The 15353-nt window shown below is 47.0% G+C and overlaps 1 pseudogene; it reads left to right on the top strand.

Annotated features, from left to right (window-relative positions):
* The first annotated feature begins 241 nt into the window (after window positions 1–241).
* Window positions 242–2060, top strand: LOC119350299 (annotated as a pseudogene).
* Window positions 2061–15353: the final 13293 nt, after the last annotated feature.

Here is a 15353-nt window from a genome sequence, read left to right as displayed (position 1 = left end):
GTGCTGTTTTTAGAGCAAGCTCAACCCGGAGAAGTGTGTTTTTGGAGTGCCAGCCGGTCAGCTCCTTGGCTTCCTTGTTTCTAAGCACGGGATAGAGTGCAACCCCGTGAAGATCAAGGACATTGAGAAGAAGAAGAAACCAACCAAGCTACGGGACATCCAGAAGTTCACCGGGTGCCTAGTGTCTCTCATCTGGTTCATCAGCCGGCTGGGCGAGAAGGCCCTCCCTTTGTACCAACTGATGAAGAAGACCAAGTGCTTCGAGTGTACTGACCAGGCAGAGAAGGCGTTCCTCCAGCTCAAGCGGATGCTGTCCATGCCGCCTATCCTGGCCTCCCCGACTACCAAAGAGCTACTGCTCCTCTACATCGCCACCACCAACCAGGTCATCAGCACGGTGATTACTGTCGACCGCCCAAAAGTCGGTAGGGCATAGCCGGTCTAGAGGCCGGTCTATTACTTGAGCAAGGTGTTGTCCGCCTCCAAGCAGAACTACCCCCACTACCAGAAGATGTGCTACGGCGTGTACTTCGCTACAAGGAGCTGAAGCAGTACTTCCAGGAGCACTCCATCAGGGTCGTCTGCCCCGCCCCTCTTGCCGAGATCATCGGCAACCAAGATTCCTGGGGCAGGGTGGCCAAGTGCGCCATCGGGCTGGCTCCCCACACCATCCTCTACCAGCCCCTTACCGTCATCAAGTCCCAGGCGTTGGCCGACTTCCTTGTCGACTTGGCCGAGACCCAGTACCTGCCGCCAGTGCCAGATTCCACACATTGGCGAATGCACTTTGACGGCTCCAAGATGCACACTGGTTTGGGGGCCGGCATCGTCCTCACCTCTGTCAAAGGAGACAAGCTGAAGTACACACTGCAGATCCATTCGCCACCTCCAACAATGTAGCCAAGTATGAGGAACTCGTCCATGGGCTACGGCTGGCCAAGGAGACCGGCATCCGCCGCATCCTGTACTACGGTGACTCGGACCTTGTGGTCCAACAATCCTCTGGTGACTGGGACGCCAAGGACGCCAACATGGCCAGCTACCGCTTCCTCGTCTTGCAGATCAGCGGGCACTTTGATGGGTGCGAGTTCATCCATGTGCCACGGGTCGACAACGAAGCAGCCGATGCCCTGGCACGGATTGGCTCCACCCGGCTGTCCATTCTAGCCGGCGTCTCCCTCGAGTGCTTGCGCAAGCCGTCTATCCAACCTTCGTCGGAATCAGAATCCATCTTCGTGCCGGCTGACTCTGGAGCAGCCGGATCTAGCTTGGGGACTTCAGCAGCCGGCCTGGTGACTTTTGCAGGCGGCCCTGGGGCTGAAACACCTAAACCCATCCCAGGGACTTCTGTAGCCGACCTGGGGACGGCCACGACGCAACAAGGAGCAGCAGCCTCCAACCCGCCGCCTCCCAAACTGGCCACCCTAACACTGGCTGCTGTCATGACGGTGGTGGATGCCCCATCTTGGGCACAACCCATCCTCAACTTTCTGGTGAGCGGCGAGCTCCTAGCCGACGAGGTGTCGGCCCGGCAGGTGCAACGCTGGGGACCGCATACACGATCATCAAGAGAGAGCTCGTCAAACGCAGCGTGACCGGTGTCTTCCAGCGCTGTGTCGAGCCGGAGAAGGGCATTGCCATCCTCAAGGACATCCATCAAGGTGAATGTGGCCATCATGCCGCCTCCAAAACCCTTTTTGCTAAATCTTTTCACCATGGTTTCTTCCGGTCGACTGCTCTAGACGATGCCAAGAAGTTGGTTCGGAAATGCAAGGGGTGCCGGCATTTCGGCACAAAGCAGCACCAGCCGGCCTCAGCTCTCAAGACCATTCCCAGCACCTGGTTGTTTGCCTTACGGGGATTGGACATGGTGGGCCCATTCAAGATAGCACGCAGTGGCCCACAGCCGTCACATTCATCACATATATCACCGTTTGATACGGTATCCTGCACAGCATCATCACTGACAACGGCACGAACTTCGCTAAAGGCACCTTGGCTCGTTCTGCATGGCACAGGGCATCCAACTGGACCTTGCGTCGGCTGCTCACCCGCAGTAAAATGACCATGTGGAGCGGGCAAACGGCCTCATTTTATCCGGCATCAAGCTACGGCTACTCGAGCCACGGGAGCGCTCGGCCGACTGCTGGATCGTGAAGCTGCCGGCCATCCTTTGGAGTCTCCGGACCGTGCCAAACCATTCAATCGAGTTCACACCTTTCTTCCTTGTGTATGGGGCCGAGGCCATCATCCCAACAGATATCAAGTTCGACTCGCTTCGCGTCACCCTATACACGGAGGGGAAGCAAAGGAGGCGTGCGAAGATGGCGTCGATCTTCCCGAAGAGGCCCGGCTACTAGCAATCAGCCGGTTCACCATCTACCAGCAGAGTTTGCGCCGCTACCACAGCAAGAAGGTCAAGCCGCTTGCTTTCTGCGAGGGTGACCTAGTGCTCCGACTGATCCAGCGATCAGCCGGCTAGCACAAGCTCTCTGCACCTTGGGAGGGGCCCTTCATCATTAGCAAGGCCCTGGGCAATGACTCCCACTACCTAATCGATGCACAGAAGCCTAGGGCACGCAAGAGAGATGCAACCGGCGAAGAGTCGGAGCGCCCATGGAACCCGAACCTTCTCCACTTGTTTAAAGTTGATGCAGTGTATGTACTATGCTATTTTTTGTATCAAGTAAAGACAACAGGTACCCAGAGGCGCACTCGGGGGCTACCTTTTTTATTTGTCACATCATGATTTTCATGCCACAACACTTAAGCTAATAAATCATGATACATTGTGGTTTGACAAAAACTTTTGAGTGTTTTGGTCTTTGCTTGATTTGATTTTTGTCTGCTGTTTGCAAGTGCTCTAAAAATTAAATAAATCCTCCAACTCTTATACTCCTCCTTGGTCCAATAACCTTGCCCAATGATCATGCCATGTGTATAGGAAATAAAAATAATTTCTTACAAAAATAATTTGGCCAAATAGTAATTTTAAAAATTAGTTTTCCAAAAACCCCTGAATTGAGATTTGCACTGCAAGTACTTAATTAAGGGTAGTAAAAATTTTTCCAAAAATATATTTGACTCCTATTAGATATAGAACAACCATAAAACCCAAAAATATAATTTTAAAACTTATTTTCTTATTTTATTTAAAGGCTTTTTCTCAAGGCCAGAAATGGTCTTTAATAGGTTAAAATTATGTTAAAGCTACAAAAATATATGAGAAAAATTAGAGAAACTCAGTGGACATATATTTTCCATATATAAGAGTTTCAACGCATGGTCATGTTCAAAATATTGGTAAAATCCCTCAAAACCCCTTTCTGGGTATTTCCAGCTTTTGAAATATTTACAAAGGCAATATGCCCCAAAAATTCCAAGAAAATTATAGCATGTCACATATGACATGTTTGATGATCTTGACAAGTCTCATGTCATGGAGAATAGCATAACCCCATGAAATCCCCTCAAAACCATTTCTGTCCATTTTGAAGTTTGAGACCCTTTACATTGCCAAACAGGTCCAAATGTTCTCAAACCTTGTGAACATGCTCAAATGGTCTAATAATTAATATGGACCAAATGGAACAAGTTGGAGAAAATGTTATATTGATCAAAGTGCCCCAAAACCCTCCCTGTCCAAAACCAAATTTGAACAACTCTACATTGGCAACTTTCTCCTTTTGATCTCAACTTTTCTGGACATGTTCAGAACCTCAAATGATGACACTACACCAAGTGGTGCATCAAGGAGAATAGATTTGCATGGTTAAATCTTGGAAAGTTTATTTCTACTAATTTCTAGGGTTTACAAAAGTTGCATTGGCAACTTTGCCCAAATGAGCTCAAAATTGGTTAAAGGACCTAATTATATGTGCCATTTCACCCTGTGGAGTCTCATGACAAATGGAGATCATCTACTTGCCCAAACCAATATCAAACACCATCTGCCACTTTACCAAGATGCCATCTTTGACCTCTTACACTAATCTCCATGGGCTCAACCTTGTACCACATCTGCTCCTGACCCTCTTCTACCTCCAGTAACTTTACCCTGGCCATTGCTCAATGATTAATGGGTGGAACACCCCCATTTACGTCTCTGGGCAGCCCTTTTCTCTCTCTACCTCAACCTCTCTCCTCTCCTAGTGGTTCACCAGGGCATCCAAGGCCACCTACCCTTTGTTTACTCACCCACAAAGCCCCAGACACTAGTGGACACGCCCCTGGCACATAAACAATGCCATGGCGTGCAGAGCTCGCGCTCCGGACGACGCTACAGTGCTCTCCGGCACTATAGCACGCCCATTCCAAGGCTTCCCGTCGACCTTGGGCGCCGGAATCGTGTCCTCTGAGGCCGCCACGGCGTCCACGACACGCAACACTGTCGGCCCCTTCCTCCCTCGCCCTCCTTATCCCTCCACAAGCTCACTCGAGCACGTCCATGGACACTGCCCATGGTGCACCGCGGTCTCGCCCATTTTAAGCCACCCCGACCCTCTCTCTCGCCTTGGTTCGAACCTCCTCTCTCCCGTGCATCTCTCGGACACCCCCTCTCTCCCCCACGTGCTCTCCTGCCCCTCCAAGGCCGGGTCGCCGCCGCCGTGCACCCGGACCACCCCAGGCCCCCATTGCTTCCCCGCTCCCATTGAACGCTCGAGAGGACACCCACGGCACCAAGGAGCCTCCCCCATGCACCAAGCCCTCCTCCTCGTGCTTGCCCTGCCCTGCTCGAATCTCGCCCGAGCATCGTCCGCTGTGGCCGTGGCCCCACTCAGCTTCGTCCTCTGATGGACGTGCTGACAGGGGGGAGCGGGCGCAGAGCAGTCCCCCGAGCTCGCCGGTGCGCCGGGCACCCGCACAGCGCCCCTGGTCGACGGGGACGAGCTCGGCCTCGCCCCATCTGTTCCTGTGGCTCGGGAGGCCGCGCGAGGAAGAAGAAGGCCGGTCGGTGGACCGGCGACCCCACCGGTCAGCCTCTGCCGACATGTCCAGCCAGGCCCACTCGGGTTAAGTGGAGGCGGGATCCACGGGAACCGCCTTCCCGGCAGGGAAGCATACTGTCGTAAATACGCCATCGGTGTGGCCCTCCTTAGCCGCGTGGCCGTGCAGCTGGGCCGGCCCAGTGCGCTGCAGCGCTATGCTGCGCTCACTGCGTGGTATAGGTATAACACCCCTGCCTTTGTCTTTTTCTTTTTCCAGAAATTTGTAAAATCTCCAAAATAATCATATTAACTCCAAATTGAATGATTAAAATTTCTGGTAACTGCATAAATCATGCTCTACCTGTTGGTGCAGCATGAACATTATTCCAAAACACCTCTCTTCACAAAAATCCAATAAAACCCCATTTTCCAATTCTGTGATGAACTTTAGAAAATCATAGAGAGCTCAAAATTGATCCAAATGCCATGATTCGAAATCCTTGATACTTCTAAGTTCATAACTTAGTTTTTCAACATTTTTCCTAATACTTTATGTGCCTCACAATATAATGAGCCATTTCTTCATATTAGCCAACTTTGCAAATTCATAAGAAATTCATTTGAACTCCTAGATGCTTCTAAGATTATTCCTTGTTAAATGGATGCCTTTGATCATTTTTTCAAATAGTTCTTCTATACACTTCTTGCAAATCGATAAACCCCTTGATTCCATCTTATCGAAATGTTTAGAAATATCCATTGGTCCACTTCCAATGAAATCACCTTGGTCATTCCTCATATGACCAGAGGTATCCTAGAAAAGTCCAACTCACATTTTTAGAGCACTTTTTATTTTTGCCTTGTCGTGTTACTTATGATGGTTGTTTTCTATGATAGTTGATGAAGTAGATGAAATGCTCGGAGTTGGACTAGTGATATTTTAAGACCTCGAAGACTTTGTTAAAACAGGCAAGCAGCCCTTTGACCATGTCTATGAAACCCTTTTTATGCATGCCATATGGCACCATATTGTTATTGCAACGGAACCATCATGAGGTGGTAACCACCTTGATGGGTTGCCGCCATACTTCCTCGTTGATACTTGCATTGTGCATGACCCTCCCTTCTTATGAGCGTTATGCCGGTGGGAGTAGGTAGGATGCTAAAGTAGATGCTATGCAAAAAGGGATGGGTATACGCATGATGAAGGAGACAAAGTATTTTCAAAGGACTTTTGGAAAACCCCGTCGGGTGCCACTTATGCCCGAGGGAGATGATGAGATGGGTAACCACTTTATGACGAAGTGGTGTACCGAGGCAAGTGTGTGTTGTTTTCAAAAACATACTAGATTTAAGATTTGTCGACTGTCCCAACCTTACATGCGCAACCACTCTACCCTTGTATGGGAAAGGGCATTATTGATTACCTAGGTCGATACTAGCTTGGAGCCCGCATTACTAGTGACGGGGGAGAGTTGGTGCTCTCTCTCGGGACGGGGTCGTGCCAGGTAGGGCGGCCATGACTGTTTTTACAGGGCACCGGATACACCGTTGCGTCCCCTCTCGGATGTTACGATCTCGAGTGAGTCTCGTATGATGTACATCATGAGGATACGGAACAGCAAGTGGACTCTTTGTTAGTGTCGTCTAGGGAAAGATAGTGATCGGGTGCTTACCCCGGGTACTTGAGGTATCGCGGGTCGTGGATGACACAGAAGTTCCCCGAATCTTGTGGGTAAAGTGTGCAACCTCTGCAGAGTGTAAAACTATTCGAATAGCCGTGTCCACGGTCAAGGACACTTGGGCGGTGCTGCTTAAACTACATCCACATGTTTACAAACCAGTGTGTGTGTTTGGATAAGTCGGAAGATCTACTTGGGTCAAGTCAAAGGACTTGACATGATTGAGTTGGGTTGATGCCCATTCTATTTATGTTGATATCTACAAACTGTCCTCATGGTTACTTGAATTCTCCTGATGCATGTCTTACAAGTTGTTGAAAATGCCATTGCACTCAAAACTAGCTTTCTCCAAAAATTTACCTATATCATGCATTGTTGTATCTTGAACCAAAACATGGGTTGCTTGCGAGTACATTCAAAGTACTCATCGGCTTGCCACTGGTTATTTTATTGGCCAGGCATGAAAGAACAGGATATAATGAAGAGTACCTTGGTGACGAACATGCGAGACGCTTCCCAGTCAGAATGCCTGTAGGGTTAAGGCAGATGGCATGGGTCCAAGTTGTTATTGAAGATTTCCGCTGCGATGATACACTCAAGACTTGACCATAATGGTCCTACTTGTGTAAAAATAGTATGTATGGATGTAAGACTCTTGTTATTCAGCTTCTGTGTATTTAGTGAGCATTGATCTCTGGGATCACCGTACACGTGCATTCGGTGATCTCGACTTATGAGTCGGGGTCCCCACAGGGCTGGTATCAGAGCCATCCTGACTATAGGGAGCCTTAGTTAGTATGGTCGTTAGTTAGGATAAAACTATTTCCAAAACTATTACAAGTTTTCAAAACTATCTATACTTCTCTTCCCTTCTCAGTTTTTCAAAAACTAAGGTATACTTTCCCCATCGATCTCTTCCCTTCAAAACTATTGCAAATGGTCGCTAGCACCCTCAAGCCCTTGACCACGGGATTCCTTGTAATCCTCGTGGATAGCCTAGGAGTACACCTTGCCAAACACCCACCCACCTCTTTTGAACCCAAGATTCATGACACCACAACAAGACGATGCCAATAGAAGATACGCCTTTGAAGAATGAGGACATGAAGACCCAGAGGATGGTGACACCTTTGAATTTGCCCCAGGATGATGCAACCTTGTCCTATGACGATCAGGGTGTAAGATATGCAAGACCATGATAGACATCTCTAATAGAGCAATCATGTCCTTACCGTTGTTGTATCGGCAACCACCGGTGGATGAGAACCTCGCCATTTGGCCCGCCTCACTATAGTGAGCAGGAAAATGGTTCTCTTCATCCCCCGCTCTTGGTGTTGATGTTTTCATCAAAGTAACCAACATGTTGGACATCTACTATGCCTTGTTAATATCATTGCATAAGGGATTACCTACCTGGTACCGTCGACGCCTTAGAAGGCAAAAGGGGTCGTCATGATTAAGAAGACAACAGAAGACCGAGTCAATGCCTGCTACGAGGAGCCACCTTCACCCCATCACTTCAACAGGCGAGAAGTTGTTGAAGAATCTTTAGGCTCAACACGGAATTGTTTCATCGAACAACTACTAGAGATGTAGCAACACCTGAGGAAAACCCAAAAGACTGCATGAGGCACGAAGTAAAGCACGACTACTTAGTCCGAGAACCCCTAGGGTAGGATGAGTCGTGTACCCCCTATGCGTAGTCGAGTCCATATGATGGTTCGAGTAGAACCATGATTGTGTGTTGCTTATTTTATTTGTTTGTGTTTTGATATCAGTCGCTCTTTTTGCCCTAGGCAACAAGTACGCGACAATATCACCTGCCTTATTTTGTTGTTTGTTTTTGGCCCTTCGGCACTTGTTTGTTTTCACTTGCACTATAGAACCCCATTTAGGCAACCCACCTCCTCTATGCTACTTTTCCCTCTCATCTTTCTCCTCAACCAAAGACCGGCAAGACAAGGTACACCAAGGATTCTACTTCGACAACCAACTAGCACTGGAGAGTTTTGTTGCAGCCTCCTCGACCAAGTGCAACCCAGTAGTGTTATGTCTACTCCTCAAGATTAGAAGCCCGTCCCTAGACCCTTCGAGACTTCATGATATACCACAGCTCGAATCCTTAACCATGTGCTTAACCTACAATTTGCAAGAAAACCAGTTAAGGCTCAGTAACCGTGCACAACACTGGGTTCATTATGGAACTAGTGGACATAATGAGAAAGCACATTGTCATCCTAATATAGCACAAGAATTGACAATGCCATAGGAAAGACCAGTTTGAGGATATAGGAATAGAGGACAAATGACTTGATGAGTTTATATCAATGACTTTGAGGGATCATCTGAGACTCTTTGGTGGATTATGAGGCTTTGATGTTGGTAGATGAACTTGGTGGGATCATGAGTATAGATTAGCATAGCTTTCATTACCCCTGAGTAAATTGGATTTAGTAGGACAATTATGATTGCAAGCTGAGATTCTTGGAGGTGCAAGGATTTGACTTGAACAGATGATTATGATAGGAGATAGTTAACATTACGATAATAACTTGAGGGAAACATGTAGAAATTCTCGTTGGACATGAGATTTGGATTTACATAGGTGATCCTAGTGGAGTATAGATGCTGAGTGAGTCTGCATGGTTCGGAGTAAATTGGATTTAGACTGATGATCTCGATCATGATACCATGTTTCTTGGAGGACAATAGACTAGGAGATTGGATTAATTGTCGGAGTTGATTTAGGGATCTGTATAAGCTTGACGTTGGAAGTCACTTGACCCCTATAATGGAAATTGGTGGACTGACTATAGTAGAGATAACCCTTTCAAGTATTTGCAGATTATAGGACTTTAGGAGATCATGTGGAACACCATAAACATTGGGTTTGTAGAATAACTAGATTATGTAGTGATTGATGGAAGTTAACGGGCTGTTGAAGTTGATTCATAGGAAGGAAACAAGATCTTGGAGTGACTTACGACGTGTTTCCTTAGGATAGAGATGCACTAACATGGACCTTGGAAGAATATGATTAGCACTTGGATTGTCGTGTTTTATTCCAGCTTGGAAGCTTGTATGCTCTACCCATGGATTTTTAGGGGTAGCCATACATATGAGTTTGGGGATCATAGACATATATGATTTTGTTAGACCTCCTCTCGGGAGCCATGAGGATATGAATCACATGAGTGATGATTGGAGTTGACCTATACGAAATGATGTTATCGGTGATATGATGTGATTTGTTTAAAGGACTAGATAGAACAATTGGCATCTCAGAAACTGTGCTTGAAATAAGATAATAAACGTTCACCTGCACACTAGGATCTTTGAAACCCTTAAGCCCTACCAAGACACAACCCGGTTGGATCATGACCTTGGGATCTTGACTCTAGGTCGAGAACACCTTGTCCCACACTCAACCGTTACCACCACCAATACCCCAACCTATACCCTATGCACCACATGGGCAACTCTTCATGGAGTACTTGGTCACGTTGGTTGTCACTTTTACTTGGTGACCTACTCGTCTAACTGAAGATGGAAGAAGAATCATTCAGCTTGTTAGGAAACATCTGAAGACCGCCATGCCAAAGAGGAAGAACTATGCCAACCACCATCGTCAACGAGTGAACTTTCTCGTCGAAGACCAGGTGTATCTTCAAGCCACACCTCTCAAAGGAACCAAGCATTTCCTTGTCAAAGGGAAGCTCACACCAAGATTTATCGGACTCTCCAAGATCACTGCAAGACGAGAAATAGACGGCTACCGGCTAGAGTTACCACCTGAGTTACCCACGATGCACAACATCTTCCATGTGTCACAACTCCGGAAGTGTTTCCAACTTCCTAACTAGCCTGATCTCGACAAGGACATCGATCGTCAAGCCACCGACCTCTAGCCCAACCTGACCTATGTGAGAAAACCCCTTAGCAACCTGGATCAAGCAGAACGTCATACACGAGGCCACACCATCAACTAATTCAAGGTTCAAGGGAGCACCACTCAGAAGCAGACGCAGTATGAGGACATGAAGACTACCCCAAATCCAAGTCTCCATACTCCTTTCCGCGCCTAGTTTGGGAATCTCGGGGACGAGATTCTTGTAAGGGGGGTAGGTCTGTCACATCCTGATTTTCATGCCACAACACTTAAGATAATAAATCATGATACATTGTGGTTTGACAAAAACTTTTGAGTGTTTTGGTCTTTGCTTCATTTGATTTTTGTCTGCTGTTTGCAAGTGCTCTAAAAATCAAATAAATCGTCCAACTCTTATACTCCTTCTCCTTGGTCCAATAACCTTGCACAATGATCATGCCATGTGTATAGGACATAAAAATAATTTCTTACAAAAATAATTTGGCCAAATAGTATTTTCAAAAATTAGTTTTCCAAAAACCCCTGAATTGACATTTGCACTGCAAGTACTTAATTAAGGGTAGTAAAAATCTTTCCAAAAAAATATTTGACTCCTATTAGATATAGAACAACCATAAACCCAAAAAATATAATTTTAAAACTTATTTTCTTATTTTATTTAAAGGCTTTTTCTCAAGGCTAGAAATGGTCTTTAATAGGTTAAAATTATTTTAAAGCTACAAAAATATTTGAGAAAAATCAGAGAAACTCAGTGGATATATATTTTCCATATATAAGAGTTTCAACACATGGTCATGTTCAAAATATTGGTAAAATCCCTCAAAAACCCTTTCTGGATATTTCCAGCTTTTGAAATATTTACAAAGGCAATATGCCCCAAAAATTCCAAGAAAATTCTAGCATGTCACATATGACATGTTTGATGGTCGTGACAAGTCTCATGTCATGGAGAATAGTATAACCCCGTGAAATCCCCTCAAAACCATTTCTGTCCATTTTGAAGTTTGAACAACTTTACATTGCCAAACATGTCCAAATGTTCTCAAACCTTCTGAACATGCTCAAATGGTCTAATAATTCATATAGACCAAATGGCACAAGTTGGAGAAAATGTTATATTGATCAAAGTGCCCCAAAACCCTCCCTGTCCAAAACCAAATTTGAACAACTCTACATTGGCAACTTTATCCTTTTGATCTCAACTTTTGTGGACATGTTCAGAACCTCAAATGATGACACTACACCAAGTGGTGCATCAAGGAGAATAGATTTGCATGGCTAAATCTTGGAAAGTTTATTTCTGCTAATTTCTAGGGTTTACAAAAGTTGCATTGGCAACTTTGCCCAAATGAGCTCAAAATTGGTTGAAGGACCTATTTATATGTGCCGTTTCACCCTGTGGAGTCTCATGACAAATGGAGATCATCTACTTGCCCAAACCAATATCAAACACCTCTTCTACCTCCAGTAACCTTACCCTGGCCATTGCTCAATGATTGATGGGTGGAACACCCCAATTTACCTCTCTGGACAACCCTTTTCTCTCTCTACCTCAACCTCTCTCATCTCCTAGTGGTTCACCAGGGCATCCAAGGCCACCTACCCTTTGTTTACTCACCCCACAAAGCCCCAGACACTAGTGGACACACCCCTGGCACATAAACAATGCCATGGCATGCAGAGCCCGCGCTCCGGACCATGCTACAGTGCTCTCCGGCACTGTAGCACGCCCATTCCAAGGCCTCCCGTCGACCTTGGGCGCCGAAATCGTGTCCCCCGAGGCCACCTCGACGTCCACGACACGCAACACTGTCAGCCCCTCCTCCCTCTCCCTCCTTATCCATCCACGAGCTCACTCGAGCACGTCCATGGACGCTGCCCATGGTGCACCGCGGCCTCGCCCATTTTAAGCCACCCCGACCCTCTCTCCCGCCTCGGTTCGAACCTCCTCTCTCTCGTGCACCTCTCGGACACCCCCTCTCTCCCCCACGTGCTCTCCTGCCCCTCCAAGGCCGGGTCGCCGCCGCCGTGCCCCCGGACCAACCCAGGCCCCCATTGCTTCCCTGCTCCCACTGAACGCTCGAGAGGACACCCACGGCACCAAGGAGCCTCCCCCACGCACCAGGACCTCCTCCCCGTGCTTGCCCTTCCCTGCCCGAATCTCGCTCGAGCACCGTCCGCCGTGGCTGTGGCCCCACTCGGCTTCGTCCTCTGATGGACGTGCTGACAGGGGGGAGCGGGCGCAGTGCAGTCCCCCGAGCTCGCCGGTGCGCCGGGCACCCGCAGCAGCGCCCCTGGTCGTCGGGGATGAGCTCGGCCTCGCCACATCTGTTCCTGCGGCTTGGGAGGCCGCGCGAGGAAGAAGAAGGCCGGCCGGTGGACCGGCGACCCCACCGGTCCGCCTCTGCCGACGTGTCTAGCCGGGCCCGCTCGGGTTAAGTGGAGGCGGGATCCACGGGAACCGCCTTCCCGGCAGGGAAGCGTACTGCCATAAATACGCCATCGGGGTGGCCCTCCATAGCCGTGTGGCCGTGCAGCTGGGCCAGCCCAGTGCTCTGCAGCGCTATGCTGCGCTCACTGCGCGGTATAGGTATAACACCCCTTCCTTTGTCTTTTTCTTTTTCCAGAAATTTGTAAAATCTCCAAAATAATCATATTAACTCCAAATTGAATGATTCAAATTTCTGGTAACTCCATAAATCATGCTCTACCTGTTGGTGCAGCATGAACATTTTTCCAAAATACCTCTCTTCACAAAAATCCAATAAAACCCCATTTTCCAATTCTGTGATGAACTTTAGAAAATCACAGAGAGCTCAAAATTGATCCAAATGCCATGATTCGAAATCCTTGATACTTCTAAGTTCATAACTTAGTTTTTCAACATTTTCCTAATACTTTATGTGCCACACAATATAATGAGCCATTTCTTCATATTAGCCAACTTTGCAAATTCATAAGAAATTCATTTGAACTCCAAATCCAGTGAAACCAACTCCTAGATGCTTCTAAGATTATTCCTTGTTAAATGGATGCCTTTGATCATTTTTTCAAATAGTTCTTCTATACACTTCTTGCAAATCGATAAACCCCTTGATTCCATCTTATCGAAATGTTTAGAAATATCCATTGGTCCACTTCCAATGAAATCACCTTGGTCATTCCTCTTATGACCAGAGGTATCCTAGAAAATTCCAACTCACATTTTTAGAGCACTTTTATTTTTGCCTTGTCGTGTTGCTTATTATGGTTGTTTTCGATGTAGTTGATGAAGTAGACGAAATGCTCGGAGTTGGACCAGTGCTATTTGAAGACCTCGAAGTCTTTGTTAAAACAGGCAAGCAGCCCTTTGACCATGTCTATGAAACCCTTTTTATGCATTCCATATAGCACCATATTGTTGTTGCAACGGAATCATGATGAGGTGGTAACCACCTTGATGGGTTGCCACCATACTTCCTCATTGATACTTGCATTGTGCATGACCCTACCTTCTTATGAGGGTTATGCCGTTGGGAGTAGGTAGGATGCTAAAGTAGATGCTACGCAAAAAGGGACGGGTATATGCATGATGAAGGAGACAAAGTATTTTCAAAGGACTTTTGGAAAACCCCGTCGGGTGCCACTTATGCCCGAGGGAGATGATGAGATGGGTAACCACTTGATGACGAAGTGGTGTACCGAGGCAAGTGCGTGTTGTTTTCGAAAACAGATTAGATTTAAGATTTGTCAACTGTCCCAACCTTAGATGCGCAACCACTGTACCCTTGTATGGGAAAGGGCATTATTGATTACCTAGGCCGATACTAGCTTGGAGCCCGCATTACTAGTGACGGGGGAGAGTTGGTGCTCTCTCTCGGGATGGGGTCGTGCCACGTAGAGCGGCCATGACTGTTTTTACAGGGCACCGGATACACCATTGCGTCCCCTCTCGGATGTTACGATCTCTAGTGACTCTCGTATAATGTACATCGTGAGGATACGGAACAACGAGTGGTCTCTTTGTTAGTGTCGTCTAGGGAAAGATAGTGATCGGGTGCTTACCCCGGGTACTTGAGGTATCGCGGGTCGTGGATGACATGGAAGTTCCCCGAATCTTGTGGGTAAAGTGTGCAACCTCTGCAGAGTGTAAAGCTACTCGAATACCCGTGTCCACGGTCAAGGACAGTTGGGTGGTGCTGCTTAAACTACGTCCACGTGTTTACAAACCAGTGTGTGTGTTTGGATAAGTGGGAAGATCTACTTGGGTCAAGTCAAAGGACTTGACATGATTGAGTTGGGTTGATGCCCACTCTATTTATGTTGATATCTGTAAACTGTCCTCATGGTTACTTGAATTATTCTGATGCATGTCTTACAAGTTGTTGAAAATATCATTGCACTCAAAACTAGCTTTCTGCAAAAATTTACCTATATCATGCATTGTTGTATCTTGAACCAAAACATGGGTTGCTTGTGAGTACATTCAAAGTACTCATTGGCTTGCCACTGGTTATTTTATTGGCCAGGCATGAAAGAACAGGATATAATGAAGAGTACCTTGGTGACGAACATGCGAGCTAGGACGCTTCCCAGTCAGAATGCCTGTAGGGTTAAGGCAGATGGCATGGGTCCAAGTTGTTATTGAAGATTTCCGCTGTGATGATACACTCAAGACTTGACCATAATGGTCCTACTTGTGTAAAAACAGTATGTATGGATGTAAGACTCTTGTTATTCAGCTTCTGTGTGTTCAGTGAGCATTGATCTCTGGGATCACTCTACACGTGCATTCAGTGATCTCGACTTATGAGTCGGGGTCCCCACATTATCTCTATGATAAACTTCTCCTAGGCATGAGTTTTACTCTTTCTC

The sequence above is a fragment of the Triticum dicoccoides genome, chromosome 1B (assembly GCF_002162155.2).
Source record: "Triticum dicoccoides isolate Atlit2015 ecotype Zavitan chromosome 1B, WEW_v2.0, whole genome shotgun sequence".
Classification (NCBI taxonomy): domain Eukaryota; kingdom Viridiplantae; phylum Streptophyta; class Magnoliopsida; order Poales; family Poaceae; genus Triticum; species Triticum dicoccoides.
The sequence above is the reverse complement of the archived record's forward strand: the minus strand, read 5'-3'. Positions and strand labels throughout refer to the sequence as shown.